At 41.2% G+C, this 15,168-nt stretch overlaps 2 long non-coding RNA genes across 2 annotated transcripts; both read right to left on the bottom strand.

The window, feature by feature from the left end:
* Nucleotides 1–3,865: 3,865 nt before the first annotated feature.
* On the bottom strand, nucleotides 3,866–12,126 carry LOC137138115 (uncharacterized). The gene is made up of 5 exons (XR_010915892.1): nucleotides 12,091–12,126; nucleotides 5,758–5,787; nucleotides 5,629–5,667; nucleotides 4,775–4,906; nucleotides 3,866–4,354 (listed from the first exon to the last, which is right to left on the bottom strand). It is a non-coding gene; the product is annotated as an uncharacterized lncRNA (long non-coding RNA).
* A 129-nt stretch (nucleotides 12,127–12,255) lies between these two features.
* LOC137138114 (uncharacterized) lies at nucleotides 12,256–15,047 on the bottom strand. The gene is made up of 3 exons (XR_010915891.1): nucleotides 14,802–15,047; nucleotides 12,950–13,680; nucleotides 12,256–12,328 (listed from the first exon to the last, which is right to left on the bottom strand). It is a non-coding gene; the product is annotated as an uncharacterized lncRNA (long non-coding RNA).
* Between the last annotated feature and the right edge of the window lie 121 nt (nucleotides 15,048–15,168).

Genomic DNA, 15,168 nt, shown 5'->3' with positions numbered 1-15,168 from the left:
TTTTCACTTAAGTGCAAGTGTAAGTGCAAAACCAACTAACAGTGTTCACACTACAGAATTACTGCTGTTTCTGCCTGGAAAGTTATAGTGTGATTCCAACAGTTGTAACATTACGATGCATCAGCAATTGTAATAATGCAATACTGTACTCGACTATATCTAATAATATCACATTAATGCTTTAATCTAATGTTTATGCTTTAGCAATAGGTGCACGGTGAAGTAATGAGATTACAAGACAAACCATGAGCTGATGTGTCTCTGAGCAGCAGAAACTCACAGAGGAACATCATCATTTACCCCAAGAAGACAGGACGTTTTATTCAAACATGTAGTAGAAGCAAAGGAATAACAGTTCTACAAGATCATGACAGAAGATGGAAGGATGCTGATTTTCCTGACTATGTGTGTTAACACAAACTATTTAGAGTGGAAGTATTGATCTTCATTTTTATTGTTGTTGTCAGAGCAGCTGGTTTGTTGAAGCAACAATTGTTGGAGCAGCACTTGTTGTAGTTGGAGCAGAAACAGTTGTTGGGGTGGTAGTTTATTGCTGTTGGTGTTGGGGGAGCAGTTGTTGATGGTACAGTTGTTGTTGTTGTTCTTGGTGCTGCTGTTGTTGTTGGTGCTGCTGTTGTTGTTTGGTGAACAAAGTAGTTAATGATTCTGATTATGTCAAAATTTGAATTGAACTCAAACGTCTGAGGTGTTAGATTATTTAAAATTCTTCCTGCTTTTAAAGAAGATTTGACACATCAGGTAAAATGGTTATAGACCATAGATACAATCTAATAAGTCTTGTATTGTACTTTAACAAATAATAATTTGCTGTAGTAAAATAAATATTCTGTTATTTTTCTAAAGAACTATTCAGTTTAAACTTCCTAAGGGTTTTAAATCAGTCTGTGTAAGACCTGTAGAACGTGTATAGTCAGAATAAGTCGAGTTACCTGCACAGAGCAGCATCCAGGTGAGAGTCAAAGAAACAAGCAGCTTCATTGTGATGATCTTGGATGTTGATGCTGTAAGTTCACCTGCTCTGTGCTGCAGCATTTTACATACTGTACAGGTGCTGGATAAATTGTGAAAGCGAAACTTCCAGCTCAGTTTTGTAAGTCAACAAAAAACACTCACACCCATTTTTTGATGTAGCAGACTGAAGTTTCGCAAAGTCAAAATGATGAAATTATACAGTATAAATACTTCAGGGACAGGGTCAACAAATCTTCAAGTTGTGTGCTTCTGTTAACTAAATCTAAACGTCTTCATCTGCTGTCATTTTAATAATTGGGCATCATTTTAAATCTATTGTCGCGCTGACGTGAATCCAACCAAACCTTTACACTTAGTTTGTTTTTGTGTTCGTGTGTTCCTGCATTTTCTTAATGCTAAAAGTGATCATGTCACTGTGTAAAACTGGCTTTTGCAGTGTTACTACTTCCTCCTCGGATAAGTTAAAACAGTGTCCTTCTGAAAATCTGTCATTTGATTCACCCTAACAACATTTCATCCACAAGTCCCAGCAGGTTAAATATAGTGGAAGACACCATTTTCTCAGCGGAGCAGTAACGTTTTATTTTATTGCTGATGGAGTTATTGTATTGTCTTTGCATCCACGTCTCCTGCAGAAGCTGCATTTCCTTCCTGCTGTATCTATTCTAGTTTACAAAACGGTGGAAATGTTCACATTTATTGAATAATAAATTCCTTGCTGTGAAATTAACCTTCAAACTCTGACATTTTTTACTAGTTAATGAGTTACAAGGTCATTTGAAGCCTCTGTTGCAATGTGCCTTTGGGTTCCCATTTGGAATGTTGTAAAACCAGAACCTCATCCTTCCAACCTGTTCAGGAATGGTTTTAACAACAAAGATTTTAAAACTTCTGTAGCAGAGTTTTATAAATGAAATCTAATTCAAATAATATTTTTCATTTTCATTTTTAATTGCAGGTGTCCCTGGCTTTGAAGCTGTGTGTCTTCCAGCTACTGGTCCTACCAATCTGCCCGATGTTTTGTTGTTGCCTCTGCTGGAGGTTTCCACTGTTGCCTATGGCTTGTTCAAGGGGGAATTGTTGGGATCTCTCTATACAACTTTATAGTCTTGACTTTATTCTGTAAAGTGCCCTGAGATGACTTTGTTGTGAATTGGCGCTATATAAATAAAGTTGAATTGAATTCAATTGAATTGCTGGTGTTAGAGTGAGCAGACCCATGTCCCATCAGCCAGTAAACTATAGATTACATGTGGTGAATTGCCTCCATCCGTTATCTGTCACCACTTATCCTGTTCAGGGTCATGGGGGAGTGGAGCCTCTTCCAGCTGGCACTGGGTGAGACGCTGGTCACGCTGACAACTTACTGACAACTTACATCTTATTAAATGCAGAAGTGAGATCAGTGGGTCATGTTGTCAGCACTAAAAATGCAAAGTTCACTTTTATCTTAAACTAAAGTTTATTAAATTAAAGTGAAACTGAAACAAAGTGAATCTTAAATTATTCCGTGAAATAACATTGAAGTACTAAGTCCATATGTGGCATTACAATGTGCAGCAGCAGGTGTGGCAGCTGCTTCATCCTCAGTGTCAAACTCCATAAAGGTGATGAGTAAACACATTAAGTCCTTGGCTTCAACTTGTCTGTCAAAGATGAAATACATTGTGGAAAAAAGGCAGCAACAAGGTCCCTGGGTTCAAACTTACAGATTTTTTTTTAAGGTTCAATTTATCCCAGGAGCTGTGACTCACAGAGTAAGAACTGTCACAATGAATCCTAGAAGAGTGAACATGTTTGTCAGGAGACTAAAAATACAAGCAGATTATGACAGGAGGTGGCAGGATGCCAAGAACATCCAGCGTTTCCAAGACAGGGACATTCTCTCAAAAAACAGAAACCTCATCAGTAACATGAACAATGTGTATCAAACCCAAGTATAGTTGAACTGTGTCATCGCTGACGAGTGTCTAGGATGACTGCAACATCACTTGCCTCTACACCTCTATTATTAGTGTGCTGTGGAACATGGAACTTATGTTAGAGTCTGTTTGCCATGCAAATCTTGGCCACTAGATGTCAGTAGTCCAAAAGCAGGTGTCAGGCCAAGCAGGACAGTTCAAAGTCCCAAACAGGAGATAATGGTGACAATCTGGCAGGAAGTGACTGTCACCTAGGTGACAGTTAAATGAACAGGAGAACAGGGGAAAGCAAGCAGGGCTGATGATGAGTAGTGAGGAGAGACGAAAGTGAGGGAGATAAAGTATGAGCAACAGGAAGCGGGGAAGAGTGGCTACAAAATAAAGGTCCAAGACAGGAAGTAGAGCAGGACAGGGAGAAGGAGAAACTGGGGCTGGGAGAGAGAGCAAGACTAAGAATGAGAGACAGAGGGGGGAGTGCAGATTTGGCAGCTGAAATTTCCATCAATTTTCTTACACATGCAAACATGGGGAGTCACGAGCTGGTTCTCATCTGAATCTGTTTTGCTCCTTTTAATTTATTCACATTCGTGTTTTGTCTTTATTAACACAATCATAACTTCCATCACCTCATCTTCAAAAACAATCAGTCCAGACTGCACCACAGACACAAAGGGAACTGAACACAGGTCACAGAAGTACCTCACTACAAGTAGAAGTACCACTTCTAATTTAAAACAGTTACTACGTTCATGCAGTAAAAGCCTGGACCAGGTCTGACTGTGGTCTGGATCAGTTCCTGGTTCCTGGACTGTAGCTAGTTGAAGCTTCCATCAAATGGGAAGAGTCAGAATTAAATGTATTTTTACGATTTTCAGAAAACCACACAGACAGTTTTTACTGAGAACATGAAGGATCTTAGAGCCATTAAAAAAAACATGGAGACCATGACCTGACCTGAGCCGAGTTTTATTTTTCAATAAGAGTCTGTCAGAAAGTAAAAACAGACAAAGCTCTACAGATATTATGTGACAGTTTTCTGTTTTGCACTTTGACATTTACAGATGATTTGACCTCATTCCTACTTAAAATAGTTATTTGCCAAAGAGCTATTTGATCTTACTGTAAATCAAACACCTTATGTTTCTGATCAACTAACTTTCCAAAACTCACACATGCAGTTTATTGAGAGCTAAAACAAAGAAAGCAGCAAACACTTACAAAGAAGAAGCTTAAGTCCGAGAATATTTGACTTCTAAGCTTGAGGAACTATTGCAATGACTGATTATTAGATTAGTCTGAGCTGGATTAAAATGTGAAGAAGGGATAAAGTCAGTGTGCAGCTGTGAGGTCATGCTCTGTGGTGACATCGGCAGTGATGTCATCATAGTCCATTTCTTCGACAGGTGGAGTCATCTCCATGGAGACAGCTGCTCTGTTTCCTGTGGGTGGAGTTAAGAAGCAGAGGCGTAAGGTCCAACTGTGGCTCCATGAATGTCTGTGTTTGTCTGTGTGTCTGTGTTACATGATTCACTGCCATGAAACCTTGTCACTAACAACATGTTGTCAGTTTGATTCCAGACTAAATGATATTTTACAGGGATGAAAACATGCAAAGCATCAAACCGTGCAACTGTTCAAGACAGCGGACTAACTTTCTGACAGGCCAGAAATTCATCGACAACCTGAGGCTGAACTTTGAAAACCAGCTGGGAAAAACCAGATCAGGGCTGAAATCAGACTTAACAGTGTCTTTCTGATGTTCTAGTCATAACATAATAGGACATCGTGTTACTTACAGGCCTGGTATTAACTATATATGTAATATCTGTCTTTTGGTTGCTGTGGGTGTTTTGTAGTACCTGTCCTCCTGCTCCAGCAGATGGACATCATCAGACCAGTAGAGATGCAGTATGGACAGAAGGCCACGAGGTGGCAGAACAGTCTGATTATAAACTCACCAGGAGGAGGACGTCCATAATATCTTGTTGCTACTGTATAACAGGAAGAGAAAAGTGACAGGTTCAGTTACTTAAACCATTTCTGGAGTTGAGGAACTGCTGCATAAGAACAGAGATTCTTCATAAAGAAACATCGTTCACCCTCTAATGTCTTGTTGCCTTAACTAACATCTCAGTCCCTCTAACAAAATGTGAGGAGTGAAGAATCAAAAACTAAGCAGCCAAAAGTCTTTTAGTATGTTTTAAGTCTCTGGAGTCCAGGGTATATCTGCTCATTTTTAAATACTTGTGATTTCACCTTCATATTTCACCTCGCCAATAGTTGGTGTCATTGTATTAGCACAACCTCTCCTCTGTGACAGGAAATTTAAAACCACAGAAATGTTTTTGCTGAGTTTGACGTCAGCAGATTTACCGTGGGGGGAAAAAAGGTGAGAATATTCAAAGCATCACTGGATGCGTCTTAATTTGTGCAATTGAACACACATGAACCATTTGTCATAACTCTGGTTTTACTTGGCCTATCAACAACATTCAAAAACTGCCATAGACTTGGACATCGCAAAAAATATCAAGCATATGCAGTGTCTTCATGAGATATCATCTTAAAGAGAACGTGAGATTCGGACATGCCAGCGCGTCCATTGACTCCAGATGGTTAATATAAATAAGATGGTTTTTAATAACTAGGAGGCAGAAATCTTTTCTCCATTCTTGTCCTGGACTCCTTTAATAACTCATTTCCATCAGCTTACCATTAGAAACAGCCAGTCCATACTGTATAACTACCAATCCTGCAATAGTAGGAAAGTAAAGGTCAGCGGTCCCATTGAGTGAGGACAGGTTAGACATAAATTTAAGGACAAACGTTCCCATCATCTTACCTACAAAAGTCAGCAGAACCAGACCTGTAACTGAAGAAAACAGCTTATCAAACATCAATGTGTGTTTCTGCCTAAAACTAAACATGGCCATCTTTAAATTACAGTAAACACAGCTGTGAACACAAAGATTCAGCTGTTTAGTTGTGCTGCTGCATTTTAGATCATCTGGAAGGGTCTGACTGTGCTCCTGAAAGCCCAGTCAGCAGGGCATGACAATAGTCGACATGAGAGGTGACCAGCGCCTGTACAAGGTGTTGGGTTATATGTTCAGAAAGGTCTTTCTGATGTTGTTGAGTGTAAATATGCGGCCTGAGAGATGAAGAAGAATAGTTGATTATGAGTGGTGCCCCCCAGATTTCTCGCAATGCTGATGTTGTGTTGTGTCGAAGGTCTGGCTGAGAAGACTAGAGCTTCTGTCTTTGAGAGGTTGAGCTGAAAATTTCTTTCTCTCATCCAAGCAGAGATGTCAGAAATGTGTGAGGAGACAGTGGAGTCAAAGGAAAGGAAGAGCTGTGTGTCATCAGCATAGCAATGACAGGAAAAGTCATACGAGTGGATCATAGAATCCAGGGATGTAGTATAGATGGAAAAAAGAAGAGGACCAAGATCTGAGCCCTGTGGCACAGCACTTCTGGTTCACTAAATAGGCTCACTCTTAAAACAGGACTGGAGAAAGAAAATGTGATCAAATGTGCTCATTTAAGGGTCTTAACCACTGCTGGTTCACCGTGTCAAAGGCTGCAGATAGATTGAGTAGGATCAGGAGTTGCAGATTTTGCACAATGACCACTCTTACAAATGTAATCAAAGACTGCTCATTTGGCCAGAAATGGAAAAAGGGAGACAGGTCTGTGATTCTAAACAACTAAGAAGACCAGAATAGGATCTTACGCAGTGGGTTAATCTGGCCCTGTTTAAATGTGCTTAATTGGACTGTTGGGGAGAGGACGCCGGCTTTGACTGTTCGCCGCTTCTCTGCGCTATATCAGTTTGTTTGAAAGTTGCTTGATTGTGTAGTTTCTCTTGTTGAAGGAACGGAAAAATCTTTATGCTTGTGCTGTATGAACAATGATTGAACCATTGCAAGCTTTTAACATGACCTGATGTAAGATGAACAGGAAGTCACTTTGCTAAAGTTCAAACTTGAGGCACAGCGCTTGCTCAACATCACCAGGTCAAGTAGTGACACATTAAGTGTAAAAATGGTGCAGACAGCATGGTAAAAAACTATAAAAGATGAAGAGAATTTGCCAGTGAGTGGCAATGGGAGTAAGGAGAAGCTAGTAGAAGGGAGTAGAGAGAGAAGACAGAGAGAGGGATGATGAGAGGACAGTGTTTTTGCTTAGAAAGTTTGTCTTAGTAGTTCCTCTTGCTAGAGAGAAACTCTACTGAAGTCAGTACTTTTAACCGCAGCTGCAGAGATGCTTTTTAGTTACTGATGTTTTTGTTCAATAAAAAAATGTCAAAAATGGTATAATCTCAAACAGAAGAAGAGGTTAAGATTATAAGCCCCAAGAGGGGGCACAAAGGTTAAGGATGTCGAGAACCCAAGAGTGAATAAGTGTTTCCTCCCTATATCCACTGGTTGGTAGACAACTAAACAGAATTTTAGGAATGATTTTAAAATTCAGGGAAGGAAACTACCAGATGAAATAGAGCCTGAGTGATAGTAACCTGAGGTGAAATTGAAGAGTCTAAAAGACAGTTAATATATAACAGAGAGGTTTTCTCTGTTAAAGGACATATTAAGAGATGAAAGTCATAACCGGTCAATTGTTACCACAGAAGCACTTGAGTTAAGGAGACTCAAGCAAGGTTGACCTTAAGAACAGTGAGGTGCTTCCACACTCTCAACATTATTTTGAACTTTAACATTTTGCAGCTGTCGACTTGCCGTTTTGGGTTTGACATCGTTTTTTGATCAGTTCTACCTGCTGTTGCTGGACTGTTGCCTCTGTAGCTGGTTGCTAGCCACACAAGTTTGCTCTGCCAGTGTTCGCCTGCGGCTAGCATTAGCCACTACAAGCTAACATCTGCCTCCATCGACACTGCCCGCATGCTCTGCTGTGGGTTTTCCTGGGTGTCGGCTCTGGTTTAGGGGCTGTTGGTGGTGGACCTGCTGTCGTGGTCTCCCTCAGCGTGCGCTGCGGCGACCCTGTCGTCTGCACATGGACAGTTACCTCTTTGCACGGGGACCATACCAAATCCACCTGGCATCATGCTCCAGTATTCAACATCGCAGCTGCTGGAGCTCAACAACCAAGGCCTCCCATCGGACATTGGAGTCATTGAACAACAGGGACTCCTCTGTCAACCCCACTACGTCCATAGAGGATCCACCCGGGGGTTCGTTTACAACAGGACCAGGAGCTCCATTCCATTACTGTGGTCAGAATCTCGCTCCGTGGCTGCTTGATTACGTCATCCGAACACGTCACCATGGAGATTGAAAACACTGCTAAGCCACAGACCAGGCGAAACTGGATTCCCGGAGTGGACTCCAGAGTTCTTTGTCCACTGACTACAAGGAATACTAAACTAAACACTAAACTTTTTCCCTATCAAATAAAACCTTATCCTTAATCACATTCTGGAGAATGAGACTGATATCATCTGTCTGACTGAGACCTGGCATAAACCTGAGGCCTACACAGTTTTGAAAGAGTCCTGCCCCCTGGATATACCTACCTTAAAAAAGCCCCCACCACTGGTCGCATTGGGGGTCTAATCATAATCCACCATAAAGATTTGAAACTGTCATGCCTCCCTCCTCTGTGTAAACATCCACTCTCTATTTTCATACTTATTATTTACCAGCCACCAAAGCAACACCCAGGTTTCATCAGAGAAATGTGTGAACTCCTTTCAACTTTCTGCACATCATCACCCAACGTGTTGATACTCGGAGACCTGAACATCCATGTGGACACACCTTCTAACCATTCTGCTGCTGAGTTCTTAGAACTGCTGGACTGCTTAAACCTGAAGCAGAAAGTTGAGGTCCCCACTCATAGGGCCACAACCTCGACTTAGTCATTACTTAGTCAGTAATGACTAAGTCGAGGTTGTGGAAGTATGAAGTAATGACCCCATTTCTAACCGCCAAGTATATGACCTGGGTGTCTCGAACCACAAAATCATTTCAATGGACTTCCCTTCATATACATCATTTTCCAACCCACAATGTGAAAAACCTAAATCTCTCTGATTTAAATACTGACATCGAAAATCTCTCCATTTTCCCACAACTCTCCTCTGTCAGTGAACTAGTGGCCTATTATAACAACAGCCTCCAGAGTATCCTTGAGGCCCCTGCTCCTGTTAGATCACAAGTGGTCACTATTTCCAAATCTGCACCGTGGTTTTCAACGGATCTCCGACAGATGAAAACAGCTGGGCGGGCCCTTGAGCGTTGCTTTGTTTCAACCAACTTAACTATCCATAACATACCCTACTGAGAACATCATCTGCTCCTCACTGTCTGTCTCCAACCCCCAGACCTGCACACTTCAAGGCCAGAATGCTGTCTGTCACAGTTTTCAGTCACCACAGTGAAAGATGTTGAAGTTATCATACAGAGAATGAAACCCTCAACGTGCACCCTGGACCCTCTCCCTCCTCCCTTGGTAAAAGCTAATGTCTCAAACATAAGCCAACTCATCACCAGCATAATTAATTACTCTCTCCAGTGTGGCACAGTCCCAACATCACTGAAAACCACAATAATTACACCACATTTTAAAAAACCCTCCCTGGATCCTGAAGTTATGGCAAACTATCGTCCAATCTTCCATTCCTGTCAAACGTCGTGGAAAAAGCTGTCTCAGTCCAGCTCCAGTATCAACTCAAAAAACACAATCTGTTTGAAAAATTTCAATCTGGCTTCCGCCCCTCCCACAGTACAGAGACAGCCCTGGTCAGGGTCACCAACGACCCCCTAATGGCTGCTGACCAGAGCTTCCCATCTCTCCTCATTCTTCTGGATCTCACTGCCGCTTTTGATACAGTTGACCACAAAATTCTCCTTCATCGTCTGCAGCATATTGTTGGATTTTCTGGCACTGCTTTGGGGTGGTTTGGTTCCTATCTCACAAATAGAGTATGAGTATGTGGCCATAGGGGATGCCAAATCTCAGTCACCTGTGGGGAGCCACAGGGGTTGGTTCGACCGACCCTTTTCAACGTCTATATGTTCCCACTGGGCCACGTCATTGGCAAGCATGGAATCTCCTTCCACTGCTATGCTGATGATACTCAGCTGTACGTGAGACTGAGCCCGACCCCACCGACACTTCCATCAACTCTCACCTGTTGCCTGGAGGACATCAAGGCGTGGATGACAGAGAACTTCCTTCAGCTGAACAGCATAAAAACCAAAGCCCTTCTAGTTGGTACCACCCACCAGCTTCATTCCTCCCCCATTAACTGTATCTCTTTTTGTGGTCGCACCATTACCCTCTTCAACTCTGTTAACAACCTGGGGGGTCAAGTTTGACCCTCACCTGTCATTTGAAACACATGTCCAACACCTCTGCAAAATTGCATTTTTTCATCTCAGAAACAGCCAAACTCCGCCCCTCTCTGTCCCTCTGTGACGCTGAAAGGCTGGTCTAGGCCTTTGTCTCCTCCAGGCTGGACTACTGCAATGCACTTCTCATTGGGATCTCTGGCAGGAGCCTTCAAAAGCTCCAATATGTTCAAAACAATGCTACCAGGATCCTTATGAGGGTGCGAAATATGAGCACATCACTGCTGTTCTCCAGACACTTCACTAACTCCCCATCCACCTTTGCATTGAATTCAAACTCTGTCTACTTACCCACCAGAGCATCCATGGAAATGCCCCACAGTATCTTAATGAACTCCTCACATTGCAATCTACAACAAGACACCTTCGTTCTACCAACACTTATCACCTCTACCCCTCCACAACAGACTCCACTCAATGGGGGATCGAGCCTTCTCAGCAGCTGCTTCACGGCTCTGGAACACTCTACCTGAACCTGAGGGCACCACAGACTGTGGACTGTTTCAAAAAACAGTTAAAGACTTTTTTGTTTAGTAAAGCATTTTAAAGTGATCATTATCTTTTTTATATATTATTTTATGTTTTTTATGTTTCTATGCTTTACATGTTTTTATGTTTTATTCTTGCTTATAATCTGCTTGTGTAGCACTTTGAGATTTGTAAACAAACGTAAAGTGCTTTATAAATAAAATGAATTATTATTATTATTATTAAAAATGAGGTGGGGAAGGTGCCTGTTGTTAGAGATGTACGAATGATTTGTGTAATAGCTGGGATTAGTGTCTGTGCAACTGCATTAAGGAGAGTGGAGGGGATGGGATGCAGAGGACAGGTGGCAGGATGGTTAGAGAGGACGAGGGTGGATGAGTCGTCCTTGGTAAGAGTTGGAAATGAGGAGAGTGATGCACAGTTTGAATAAGTTAGCAGGATGAAATCAGCAAGGTTGACTGATGACTGACATAAAGCAGGAGAAAAAAGAGGTAGAGGTGGAAGTGGTTTAGGTGAAAGTGCACGTTTGGGGGGAGGGGCTATCTGTGAGGAGGAAAATAGAATTAGTATTAGGAAGTGAAAAGACAGAGGAATTGGGATAAAGATAAAACTAAGTTGTCCTACGATGTCCCTGCTTGGTGCAGGTAAACTTCAGGTCTTTACAAATTTAGGGCTGAAGACAAGGGACCAATCTTCCACTGACACTCAGGCCAAACTGTCCCCTCATTGAAACCAAACTAATTTATGAGCCTTTGTTAGTCAAAGGTGAGAATGCTCTGTGATTACTAAGCTGCTACCACCACCAGCAGACTAATGTTTCTACATGAACAGCTGCTGGTAACCTGCCATATGCACTTTCAATCTGTTTATGTTCAACATTTTTTGGTGTGTGTTATATTTAGCTTGAAGATCTGAAGCAGTTTAGTGTTCTGTATTCTCAGAAATACATATGTAGATTGATAACTCAGTTATTTCCTAAAATATTTCGTCACTGTGGTTTTTATCTAATTTAAGTAGTGGATTTATGTGACACTACTTTCAGAAACATCAACCAACCAATGATTCAAACTGTATATAGCACTTTTTGTTCAGGCTAGTGCAATATGAAGTGCTTTACAGCTCAGTGGGTATCAGGCACACAGCAGGTATGGATGCTACTGTATCTGGGCCTGAGTCCTGAAGAATAACCTTTTTGTACGTCTCCAACAGTGTAAAGAGAAAAAAAATAATGTGAAAACTACAAACTTTCTGTCTTGTCAGAAAATGATCAGAGAAAATAATCAAACTTAGAAATGTAAAGTAACAACATCACTTACAGTAGAGGCAGTGGGTTGATGTCCAACATGAACCTGAAAAAAATGGTTGATATGAAAATGTCATTGTAGACTTTATCTTCCAACAGACTCGGTCAAAGTTGTAGTTCCAGTACAGACGTGAGGACTGGACAAGACTCACTGAGCAGTTCACTTTTCATACCTGTTCTATTCCTCAACAGCTGCACAAGTCCAACCAGAAACAGAACCAGGACAACCACAAAAGCCAGAACTGTTACGCCTGTGATATAGATAGAAGAAGTTAAATTCACATACAGACTGAAGGAGAAAACCTGATTTTAAATGTAAAGGCTACAGACCAGATACATAGAACTTTTCAAAAGGAGAAAATAATTATCAACTCATTTCACATTTGTGTTGAAAACAGCAAATGTTCAAAGAAGCATTTGCAGTAATGAATCGAAACTAAGGTCGAAGATCAGTGATACTATAAAAAGGCAGCGCATTGCATTTACCAAAGAAGAAAACTTTCTGGAGGCCTCGTGGTTCACTGTGTCACTCTGTATCTTTGTATCAGCAAGATGTGCAGGTGAGATGGAACAGCAGTGACCACACGAGGAAGAACATAACCAGAGTGATGCTGAATGTAGTGATTCAAATGACAAATGTGTCATTAGCTATAGCAGAGACAGGATCACAGTTTTTCTTTAATTCCTATCAATAATTTAAGTATCAGATCAAGAACAGTCTGGATCAGGAAATCCTACTGACTGCTGCTTCATCCATCAGCATGTATTAGTTCATTAGGTACTAAAGCTGTCAGATACAGAGCTGTTCTCTTCACACACCTGACACCTGAACAACACAGATTCATTATGGATGATCGATGGCTTTGACTCACCCAGAAATTTAAAAGTAGATTGAATCGTCATGTTGTCTGGACTGAAGTGAAACCCGTCAGCACTGATCCTGGGTCTGACTGGCTCTTCCTCTTTCACACTTCACTAAGGTTTTGTCCTCTACAGGATTTGGACTATTCTCTTCTGAAATCTGCAGGACTCTCCAAAGATGAGATGGACAGTGACAGTTTGAAAACCAGATCCAAACTAATCTAGAGGTTGGACTGTGTTTAGTTGTAGTTGTCATCAGATGGGAGGAGTCAGAATTAAATTTAGCTTCACACTGAGGGGAAATGGGTGTAAGAGAAAAGCTTTTTTTTAAATAACACTATGTCAAAATATATCATTTCTCAGCATCTACAGCTCTTGGTTGTGTGATCTTACTACTTATACTGTCAAACACTGATGATCTTAGACAGTTATTACATCTACGTATGTGAGTGTGATTGAAAACAGCTTCATATTTGTTTTAACACTTTTAAAACCTTTAACAATATTTATTGCACTCACTTTATGTCACCTTATGGTGTTGTAGTTGTCAAAGCTCTCTCTCTGTCTGTACCCACCTGGGTTCCTGGGTTTGGTTCTTCTGCTTGACCTGTTGGACTTGGTTATACTGTGCAGCTCACACACCAGGTGTGTGAGAAGCGCTCAGTACTCACTTCCTAGGGGATTGTTCTCCCCCGTTGTGTTTGTTTTTCACTGATTTGGTCCAGAGTTGCTGATTGTTTCACTGTTAACAGAAATGTAGAAATGTGCAGGAAGTTCAGTTTTAGCTTCAGTTTGATCAGCAGCTGTTGATGTGTTCTAATGTTCACTCTGTACAACTCACTCATAGGAACAATCAGTCCATACAGAAAGAGCACTAAAGGTCAGAGGTCAGCTCACCTGCAGCAGGCAGCACAGTCAGGCGTAGAAAAGAACCCTGAGCCTGGTCTTGTTGGAGGTTTACTTCTTTACAGAGTTTTTCCTGTCCACTGTTGCCAGGTGCTGTTTAAGGGGCATTTATTGGATCTGTTCTGTGAATCTGTAAGGTCTCACCTTGCTTACCTGGGATTCTTTATTATTATGTAACTGTTTATTTTACTACTGTATTATATTTTACTGCACTGTTGGAGAAGATCACCCACAGTTTATGGGCAATGACAATAAAGCCTATTCTATCTATTCTATTTGAATTTTGTTGTAAATTGGGGGTAAATGGTAAAGAAATGGCCACTTAAATGGTGCTTTTATCCAAAGCACTTTACAATGTTGATTCCATTTATCCATACACACCGATGGTGGTGGCCACCATGCAAGGTGCTCACCTGACCCACCCTGGTGCTAAATCAACTGTGAAGCACCACAGTGCTTTTTTTCTACATTCACCCATCCTCTGTACATCCTCTCTACATCCTCTGTACATCCTCTCTACATCCTCTGTACATCCTCTACATCCTCTGTACATCCTCTGTACATCCTCTGTACATCCTCTGTACATCCTTTGTACACTATGACAAGGGCATTTTTCAAAACTTAAAGAGCAACTTCCCAATTTTCAACTTGCTTTCTAAGGCTTTAGTTTAGAATGTAAATATTAACTTCACTCTGACTTTTCTATATTAAAATATTTCTGTTTCTAGCTGAGAACTCCTCCAAATGACATCACCCAGAGGACATCTTTTTATAATAAGGAGTTCAAGTGATGTCATCTGGAGGAATTTTTCAGCTACAAGTAGAGATATTTTGATGTGGGGAATTCAAAGAGAAGTTTAATGGCATTTATGTACATGTACTACCCAAACTAGCTGTGCTGACCCCTGAAGGGAAAGCTGAAAGCCGTTGATCTTTGACCTCCATTGCTCCACTTACCACTATCTTGCTTTTTTCTCCTCTTCTTCCTTTTTCGCTCCCAGAATTATAACTCGTCTTCCTTTTCCTCAGCTGGTCGTCCTTGTTCTTGTTGCAAGCTTTGCACACAGCCAGGGCTGTACAGAGTTTAACTTTGGTCAGCCCTTGGGGGCCCCCTACTGGTCTGGGACCCAACCAGTTGCTTGCCTTCCCTGCTGACATGGAGCCCCTCTGAATACATTCACAGTATTAGTATTAGTACACCAGTTGACCAGTCTGTGTGATCAGTTAAAATGATCAGGTTTGTTTGCTGATTTTTAGTAAAATAAATAGGGAAACCAAAAACACAAAATGACCCATTTTTCTTTTTTAAATTTCATGTTTGTTG

Source organism: Channa argus, chromosome 12, assembly GCF_033026475.1.
Source record: "Channa argus isolate prfri chromosome 12, Channa argus male v1.0, whole genome shotgun sequence".
Lineage (NCBI taxonomy): Eukaryota > Metazoa > Chordata > Actinopteri > Anabantiformes > Channidae > Channa > Channa argus.
The sequence above is the reverse complement of the archived record's forward strand: the minus strand, read 5'-3'. Positions and strand labels throughout refer to the sequence as shown.